We start from the raw sequence: 10,604 nt of genomic DNA, 5'->3' as shown, positions 1-10,604 counted from the left end.
CAAGCGCCAAGCCAAGTCCCAAAACTTCAAGGGGACCCATGTAGAATTCAATAACCTCAGCCCACCCTCCAGATCCCGACTTGGGCAATCTTTGAGCACCAGAGGCTTCTGGAAATGGGTCAACAGGACCCTCCTGTCAAGGAATTTGCCGGGAGATGCCCATGCGGTGTGCGCAGGTCCTTCACTTGCCCTCCTGTCTCCCATTCCTGGAAGAAGGGCCGAAGCCATCCCCTGCAGGAGAATACCAACAGAGGAGCCCTCTCTGACCAGAGGTTGGGTCTCCCCCTCCCAGCCAGAGACTCGCACACTTTTCCTGATTAATTCTGGACCCAGAAGCCTCCGAGTAGCGATCAACCTCAGACATGACCCACTCCGCCTCCTCACCCGAGGACACGAAAAGGGAGACATCATCGGCATACGCTACCACCCTCAGAGTGGCTTCCGGGGACACCTGGTCCATCCTGACTCCCGCCAACGGCCCACGCTCAATCCTCCTTAAAAAGGGATCTATCGCGAACACGTATAACAGCGGGCTCAATGGACAGCCCTGGCGGACCCCAGACCCAACCTCAAAAGGGCGGCCAGACCAACCATTCACGACCGGGAAAGTCTCTGCCCCGCGTACAAGATCTTTAGCCAATTTGCAAACCCCCCAGGCAGACCGTACCTCAGAAGGACGGACCAGAGTTAATCATGGTTAACCCGATCAAAAGCCTTTGCCTGGTCTAAAGACAGCATGTACCCCTTCCAGTGACCTGCCCTGCCCTGCTCCACTGCCTCTCGGACACCGAGCACAGCACTAAACGTACTGCAGCCTGGAACAGAGTAGTGCTGGGCCCCCGAAAGGAGCCGGGGTGCAAACTTCACCAGCCGTTTGAACAGCACCTTTGCCAGAACCTTCCGGTCCGTATTGAGAAGCGCTATGGGACGCCAATTCTCAATACGGGACGAGTCCTTACCCTTTGACAAGATAATCAGGGCCGACTGCCTCATTGACCGGGAAAGAGCGCCCGAGGAGAGACACTAAACACATCAGTCCAGAGAGGGACCAAGGAGTCCCTAAAGGTCTTGTAAAACTCGGATGTTAAGCCATCCGGACCTGGCGATTTCTTAGGTCGGAGCCCATCAATGGCCAGTCGCACTTCCTCTTTCCTGATTGGTTCTGTCAAAACGTGAAGCGAGGGTTCATCCTCTGGCTCAGGGATGGCCTCGGCCAGGAAAGCCGACACCACGTTCCGATCCAGATCCCTCTTCCCCAAGAGGTGTGAATAGAAAGGTCTGATCACCTCCAGGATCCCTGATTTGGATCTGTTCAGGGAACCCGTATCGTCGACCAAACCTGTCACCACCTTACAACTCACTGACATCTTACAGTTTCTGTAGGAGTCAGGCGAGCAGTACCTCCCGAAATCCCTCTCAAAAATCAAAGATGTGTGCCTATCGTACTGACACATCTTGAGTAAAGACTTCACTATGGAGATCTCCTCACGGTCACCTCCAGCCGAGACGAGATGTTCGAGTTTCCTCCTCAGTTCCTGACACAGGCGGTACCTGCTCAGGCTCCTGAGGCTCGAGAGCTGGCGGAAGAAACTCGCAACCCGATTCTTGAACATCTCCCACCACTCTAACTTATCGCTACAGAGATCCAAAAGCGGTACCTGGCTCTGAAGAAAGTCCTCAAAGGATTGTCTTATCTCTGCTTCTTCCAAGAGGGACGAATTCAGCTTCCATAGTCCCCTTCCCATCCGAGGGGTTTCTGAAACATTCAGAGAAAAAGAAATCAGACAGTGATCGGAGAACTCCACCTCAACAACGGACACTGCTGAAGAGATGGCTTCCTCCTTTAAAAAAAAACCTGTCTATTCTAGACCTACAATTACCTCTATGAAAGGTGAAACCACAGTGACCTGGGGTGTGCCGGATGTGGACATCCACCACGCCAGCGTCACTAGCTATGCTATTAAGAGTATTACTATCATAAGCCAGCCGGTCAATGGAGCCTTCCCTATCACGAAGCCAGTGTTAAAGTCACCTCCAAAGATCACCTGCCGACTCGTAAAAAGATAGGGCTTAATCTTCAGGAAGAGACATTTACGGTCCCACTTTGACTGCGGACCATAGATGTTAATGAGCTGAAGCTCCTGTCCCCTCATGAAGACGTCTAAGACCAGGCACCTCCCCATTTCTACCTTGATAACTCTCTGGCACTCAACCGATGCAGTCTTAAAAAGGACTGCCACCCCGCTACACGGCTCAGCCGCAAGAGACCAGTACGAAGACCCGCACCTCCACTCGCTCTCCGCCTTGCATATGGCCCCCATATCCGTAAGCCTGGTCTCCTGCAAAAACAAAATTTCAAATAGAGTGAGAAAATCAAAGGCCGCAAATCTAGCCGCATCAGACTTTATACTAGCGACATTAATGGTCGCTAGAGTCAACAGGGTGGGTGCCGCCATCATGAGTGATCGAGTTAGATGGCCTTTTTCTTTCCCCCACCCATTTTCCTAGCCCGCTCATCTCCGGACGATGAAGCCCCCCCTCTTCTTTTCAGAGAGACAGAGGTATCCATCCCTCCCACCTCTTTCTCATCTCCGGACCCAGGGTCATCCCCACCTCCCGAGGAAGACACACCCCCTGGAGAAGGGACTCCCCCGCCTCCCAAAGGCCCTCCCGATGTTACCTCCGGAACCTCACCCCCAACTCCTGCAGTGCCCCAGAGTCCTGGTCGTTGCAGTAATGTCGCTCTGCCACTAAGGGGAGTGATGTTATGTCTGATTGCACTAAAGGAGTTCACCTGACCAGGTATCACAGTCACACATTACACTTCACACTCCGGCCACCAGGGGCAGCAAAAGGCTCTATGTATTAGGCCACTCCTCACACTCTGGTAATCTGGGGGTTGGACAGGAAGTTAGACAGAAAGCAGCACGGGAGAGTACTGGAGCTGACCTGTCAGAAGTGGGAACCTGGCAGGTACCTAGCAGAAAGGACAGATTATTACGGAGCCACGCCTGCACTACCTTGCGGCGGCATCTCACGGAAGGACACGAAGCGAAGTATATTGTGGAGAAGTGAGAAGCGGGATCATAGTACGAAGGAGATAGAACCAGAAGGAGTCGTGTCCCTAAGACTGTGGCAACATCCTTCTGAGGCGCGTAGCCGGTGGCCGGAGCACGGAGGAAGTAACAGACTCCACGCATTACTTCAAACAGCGGCAGGACAGTTAATTACAGGTTGGCTGTCTGACTTAAATCACCTAAACGGACATAGGAGGCAATAGTGGGAGAGGGCGTCTCTAGGGTCCCAGAGTAACTCCAGGCCTACCTGTCATACGGGTGCGTCCTAGCCATATTATCTGGGGGACGGAGAGAGAAAGAACAGATACGACCGTTGTGAGGACTATCCCGTGGTGCTCAGCAGGGAAGGACTACAACACACAGGCACTAGAAGGTAGACACTGATTCCCACCTGCAAAGGGAACTCTGGATGTGCCTTCGGATGGGCCGGTCTCAGCCAGCCCTGTTAGCAGTGCTCTGGATTGCGGACCCTGAAGCCTTCAGTAAAAAGGTAAAGAGACTGCAACCCTGCGTCCTCGTTATTCCTTGCACCACGCACCATCACCTTTCAATGGATGCCCCTTAGCAGGGTCACGGACCAGGTCTAGCCACCGTGACAACCCCGGATCGAGTACCCCGCGGCCCTGCGTCTGGGGGCGCTCCACTCCCGTCGCAGCAGGGTCCTCAAGGGCTTGGAACCAGTTGGAGAGGGTGATCAGAGGGAAGTCGGTGGGACCTTCCTTAGGCACCTTGGTCAGGGAAGAAGATTTTACACCTTTTTTCTTCTTTTTTTTTACTTTTGGCACTCTTGGTACCCTTGTCACCCATTTCTTTTGGCTTTTCCCCTCCATCCTCATCAAAACTTTCATATTGAGAGTCATCTGAGAGATCAGCCACTTCCTCATTCTCCATCCGTCTGATCTCCTCATTCACCACTTCCTCCCCGGGGCCTCAGTGACATGGGCCGTCGCCTCGGAGGAGGGGGCAGCCATTACCCCAATTTCCCCGAGGCTCCTCCTGCCCCATGCCCTCCTGACGACTTGCCTGCCTCCGCTGGTAAGAGGGGCCCCTAGCCCTGCCATTCCTCATCAGCCCCTCAGCTCCTCCCTCACTGCCACCTCCAACCTCTGCAGAAGTTGCACCACCAGGAACTTCCTCGCGGCTCCCCTCCGCCCAGCTGGCCATGGCATTAGAGAAGGAAAGAGGGCAGCGGCTGAACGGGTGACATAGTGTGAAGGAACAAATTATGAAAGATTCTCCATTTTGTGCTTTGACTCCATTTTGTTGTTGGTTAAAGATAAATTCTGTTATTTACTTAGGTAGAAGGTTACAGCTGTCGTGAAGTAACTCTGTCCTGTTTCTCACGAAGATAACATTTTGTTATTCAACTAGGCTATGGTTCATAATTGGTATAAAGACCTTGAGTGTTCTAACTCGAGCCGAGCCAGATAAGAGATAAGGGTGTATCGCTATACAAGACTGAGGCATCTGTTAATATGTTTTTTATGCCAAAAAGACACGACCATATCTGTAGTTTCCATTTTTCCTGTATCCTCATGGGTTAAGTTTTTCCTGTATTCTTATAGGTTAAGAACTGTGAGCGTGTTCTTATGCTGATTGGTTGAAGTAGAATTTGCTAATATGATAAAACTGCAACACAATAAATGGGGGCCCAGAGATCTGCTCGATCCCCCACACAGAGGCACGAGTCTCCGTCTGGTCATTTTCAGTTGCCGGCAACACCCTGTAGATTAATTTTGAAATCACTGAGTCAACCGTGAAGGATCAATTTAGATCCTCCCTCAACAATAGATCACCACACAGGTGACATCGTATAACACCACAGGATGCGGCGAGGTGACCCACCTCGCCACACAAGGCACATTTCTGAACCTTGCAGCCCACGCTGAAGTGACCAGGATCACCGCACCTGTGGCAGACCTTCGGCTGCCCCTGGTAGAAGACCAGAATCCGATCCCTTCCCAGAAAAGCCGAGAAAGGGATGTGGGTGACAGTGTCACCTGAACGCTTCAACTTTACCATGAAGGTCCAGTCTCCTGACCAGATACCAAAATCATCCCGGTTCTTCTTAGGGACCTCCACAACCTCGCCGTACCGGCTCAACCAGGTCATTATGTCAACGCCAGAAAGAGACTCATTGCATGTTAAAACGGTCACTTTATTCGGCCCATTTTGGCGAGAAATTGCTTCCACGGCGAACCCTCGCCAGCCGGGCTTCTCTTTTACCAGCTCATAATTCAACCAAAAGAGCTCCAAGCCCTCCGGCCGAACAAAGCTGATATCAAAGGTGGAGGTCCCAAAAGGATGTATCAGAGAAAAGATGTCAATAGCCCTGAAGTCCATCTTCATGAGGAGCTTCACCACATTTGTCCTGGATGGACACGCTTCATCGCCCCACCAGCGAAGACGAACCACATTTCTCCTGGAGACCCCCTGCCCGGCTGTCGGGAGGGACCACACGGTCTCCCCCCCCCTTTTCTCTTGGAAGGCAGCTAGACCAAACTTATCTAGCCAGAAGGACAACGCCACCTCTCTTCCCTCTACATTGATCGTCTGCGCCCCTTTTTTGAGGGCCTCCAGGAAACGGCGGCGAAAAGCTTCATTCCCTGGGTCTGGAGATGAGGAAGACCCCTGTGGAACCCCAGCGGCAGCAGCTGCATAACTAATGGCGGCTGCAGGTGAGGGGGACGATGGACCAGCCCCTATATTCCCTGAACCCTCAACCTCACAGTCAACCATCTCCACCTCACTTACCTCAGCCTCACCAGTTTCATTAGAAGTCCCCACGCTGGCACCATTCACACCAACCATACCTCCAGCAGAAACCGCCCTTCCAACACCTGACCCTTCACCATTATCACACACACTATTCACACCACTTGCACCACTTCCATTCTTATTTACATTTTTGTTTGCATTTTTTTTTCTGCTTTCTGCTGGGGTTGTTGCTGTTTGCAGTGCAGCTGCCCCTTTAAGAGGGATACTGCAGGGTTTGATTACCACACCCTGCTTCTCAGCAGAGCATGTGCTGGCAGCTGCAGACTGTTGCTCCAGCCTCTCCTGCAGACCATCTCCACGCTCCTGTGTGCACTTCACCGCCGGGTCCCCCACAGATACAGGTGACACACATGCAGAGGACCCCAGTGGTGCGACCCCCTCCGGTGAGGATGCAATCCGGGCCGGCATTACCGCAGCCATTACAGCTGCACCAGAGATGATAACCGGTGCCGGGGTCCCGGATTTTGACCCAGCATCGGATCTGCATGTGGGGGACCCCGACACCACAGCACACGCCGCCGATGGTGCGGCCCTGGCTGACAGCGCAGCGCCAACACTGCGGGGAGCGGTGACCACCGGCAAGGTACCCACAGCCCCTACCCCCCGAGCGTCAGCGGGTGCAGCAGGCACCAGGCCGTCCCCCGTTTCCACAGAGGATCGGGCCTGGACACCTCCACAGGTTTTATTACTGCCCGCCACAGGGCCACTCTCCAGACCATGCACACTGTCCGGCTCTGCAGCCGCATGCCCACTCTCGCCCCCTCTGCTACCGCCAGCAGAGACGGCGACCTGCGCCATACGACTTGTACTCTCCCCGCTCCCTTGCACCGGACCCACTGCAGGTCCCGGGCCGGGGTGGGTAGCGGCCCCACTGCTGCTGTTATCGCTGCTGCTATCATCCGCATCACCCCCATCATCCTCTGAAATACTATGGTCTGATGGGAGTGGGACCTGCACTGGATCTACAGTATCTGGATCTACTGTATCTATCCCGCTGTGTGTGGCCTGGAGATCACTTACCAAGCCCCCAGGTGGGTACGGTGCCTCCTCCATCTCCTCATGGTCCACCTCCTCCACCTGGGTCGGAGGCCGAGACCCCTCTGGCTCCTTTGCAGCAGCCATGTTGTGGAATCGGTCCTCATTTTCTAGCTTTTCCCGGAAGGGCCCGCTGTTATTTAATATAGCCGCTCTCCAGGCTTCCATGCCCTCAATGCAGATCCCCAGGCTGGATATCATGGCTGTTAGGGCAGACTTCTCTGTGCGGGAGGCTCTGCTTGCCGCTTGCCTCACCTCCTTCAGCTCCTCCCGGAGTCTCCTGAGGGTCTTCCCAGTCTCCTCATATTCGCTGAGGTACGTATGGACGCGGGAGCCATAGCTGTCAACCGGCTCCCGTGCGGCCCTAGTGCCCCAATCCTTCGGCACCGCCGCCACTGTACCTCTGCGAGTACTCCGCTCACCTCCGGGAGGAGACACTGCAGTGGCCCTCGCCTCAGCCTTAGGGGCTTTGCAGCCCTCCTGGGTCTTCCTGGGCTCCACCATGTTCTGGGCCTTGCCGGATCTGGTGACCCTCTTTGCCGGTAGCAATGAGCTCCCACCCCTCGCCGGCTTAGACCGAGGGATGGGAGATGGGGACTCAGCCCCACAGTCCATCCAATACACCCCTCTCTTTCCTGGGTCAGAGAGGGGGGGAATTCCTGGGTGAAAAACTGGTGACTCTCCTGGAGCACACAAACCACCACCTTCCTCCACAGACTACAAGCTCCTAGTGGTGGCTGTATAAATCTGTACGTTGTGAGCTCCCTCTAGTGGTGGCTGTATAAATCTGTATGTAGTGAGCTCCCCCTAGTGGTGGCTGTATAAATCTGTATGTAGTGAGCTCCCCCTAGTGGTGAGTGTATAAATCTGTATATAGTGAGCTCCCCCTAGTGGTGGCTGTATAAATCTGTATGTAGTGAGCTCCCCCTAGTGGTGACTGTATATATCTGTATGTAGTGAGCTCCCTCTAGTGGTGGTTGTATAAATCTGTATGTAGTGAGCTCCCTCTAGTGGTGGCTGTATAAATCTGCATGTAGTGAGCTCCCCCTAGTGGTGGCTGTAATTAGTTGGATTTATACATCTGATTTGTTAACAGGATGGTTCCTGATTACAGAATCTGTTGCATGCTGTACAGTGGAGATATATTAATGCATCAGTATACAGAGATTCCACTATAGATGGCTGAACTCCATCCCTTATAAAGATTTGGGGGAGGTGAATAGTTGCCCTTTTGGCAGAGGTCTCGGTGTGGGCCCCTCTTTAAGCTTTGCTCTGAGGCCCCATGAATTCCCTATGTTTTTGGAGATGTGTTACCTGCGCCTCCACTACTTATTATCATCGATGAGATTTCCAGTGTTTCATCAGTGGAATTCATTGTATAATGCAGGTTTCGTTATTACCTATCACCTGCTGGTGATTCAGCGCCTGCAGCCTTCTGACATTTCATCCCTCATCATATACCAGAGCTCTGCTTGCTGTCAGTGAGTGGAGACTTTCCTGGTTACGTGCAGAAAGTGAGAACCATGTCTGCTCTCGATCCTGTTGTCATGTTACAGTGTAACACTCCTGGCTCCTGCTGGCACATGTTGGGACTGATTCTCGGCTTCTGGATTGTAACAAGACTATCTTTTCATTCTCAGTAACCAGACATCTTAAATAATTTGAAGCACTTGGTCTGATGATGAAGAAATAATTATTTTAGTATTTAGCAGCCGGGCAACTAAAACCACTGCCTGAAAAATAGGCAGGCTAGAACATTTTGGTGATTAATACACAATATTCTCCGGTGCCCAGTAAATATTGTACATGTATTTTATGGCTCCTATTAATTAGAAATGGACCCATTCGTGATAGTTTTTGGACACTGTGTGTTTTCGCATTTTGGGGGTCCCCTGCTTATACCCCTTTGTAAAAGTTAAAAAACAGCAGCTCTCACTGGGGTGTAAACTGCTCATCCATGTGTTATATTGTCAGTTTTCCACTGGAAATCTGCGGCCTGAGCCTCCAAACATGGACAAAGGTGTCGCGAGGCCTCCTTCATTGGGACATTGATGCAGTTAGCCTCCCTAGCCTGGCATCTAAATGGCCCAACTATGGCAAGGGGGCTTGTTGGCTCTTACTGGCATCCAATATTATTTAGCTACAAGTCTGCAAATGCTAAATGCTAATCACATAACAAAAGCGTAGCCGAACATAAACCGTGCCAGGAGCACAGCGCTACAAGTCTGCCAGCTTACCTCACTGGACATACAAGGCTCATGCACCATTATAGTGGATGCAATAGATGCGGGACGTCGTGTGATCTTGTAGATTGTGAGCCTTCGCGGGCAGGGTCCTCATTCCTCCTGTACCAGTTATGACTTGTATTGTTTAAGATTATTGTACTTGTTTTCATTATGTATACCCCTCCTCACATGTAAAGCGCCATGGAACAAATGGCGCTATAACAATAAATAATAATAATAATAATAATAATCTAGCACTCAGCCATCCATGCCCTTTTTTGAGAAACAAGTCTTATCCAAATAATTTTCCAATATCTCGATTGCTCACTGTAGAGATACAGCATTTTATCTCAATTAACCAGACGTCTATTGTCAGTAAGCCAGGAAGAATAGACTGTTATCTATATGTTGACTTTTGAATGTATTCATTTTTTTTCTTCAGTTGGGCAAGAGTCTGAAATGTTGACTCTTCTTTCATGGAAGGTCATTGTACAATGATGTTTTCTGATATGCTAATTACACATTGTCCAGGCCAGCTAGTTTGTTGAATTGCAAAACAAAAGGAGGAAAAACTATGCAAATAAATCATCATTCTTCCCTTTTACCTGAGAATGTTGGTTTGAAGGACATTTATTAACTATAAAAAGGAGAAATACCTCCACATATAAAGAGAGAGCCATCCAGACAACCAAGAGATCCAAAGAACCAGAGACTCTCTACAGGACAGCAGCCAAGACATCATCGCTCCATCACGAGGGACAAAGATTTGTCATTGTACAGGATGCCAGTTTAGGGGACCTCAGTCCCGACTGAAAGAATACAGATCTGCTCCATTGACCATCACTGAACCATGGATACATTTGTGAAAAACAGGATTGGGACCCACCAGTCGCTTGGCTCCATGGAGCTGTTCGGAGAAGCCAGGTTGCGACCCTCCGGTCAACTAGCCTTGTACCTGAATGGACTGTCATCTTCCTAAGCTTGTCGTTACCTCCTCTCTGTGTGCATGCCACAGGTGTGGTAGTCGGCCTTGTAAGCGGAAGCCAGGTTGGGACCTTCTGGTCAACTGGCCTTGTATCTCAATGGACTGTCATCTTCCTAAGCTTGTCGTTAACTCCTCTGTGTGCATGCCACAGGTGGGGTAGTCAGCCCTGGAAGCTCTGAAGTAACAGCTGCATAATTTGCTGGGACTGTTCTGTGTTATCTGCCTGTTTTGTTGTTCAATAAAGTTTTGCGACACTGTTTTACCCTCACCCTATCTTGCCTGAGTATCATTATGCCCATAGTGAAAGGGGAGTGGGCGTTCGGTGGGATGATCCCTGATCCATGCGGTTTCGGCTAGTGGATCAGGGCACCCTCTCTTCACACACGTTTGGTGCTGGACACATTTTTGATACTTTACTTGTGTTACCAAGATAAGATTTGACACGACAGACATGTCATTTGGATTTCTGGAAATCATGCAGAGAAATAAACGAGGAGACGTAAA

This window comes from Ranitomeya imitator, chromosome 6, assembly GCF_032444005.1.
Source record: "Ranitomeya imitator isolate aRanImi1 chromosome 6, aRanImi1.pri, whole genome shotgun sequence".
NCBI classification, from domain to species: domain Eukaryota; kingdom Metazoa; phylum Chordata; class Amphibia; order Anura; family Dendrobatidae; genus Ranitomeya; species Ranitomeya imitator.
This window is presented reverse-complemented; position numbering follows the sequence as displayed.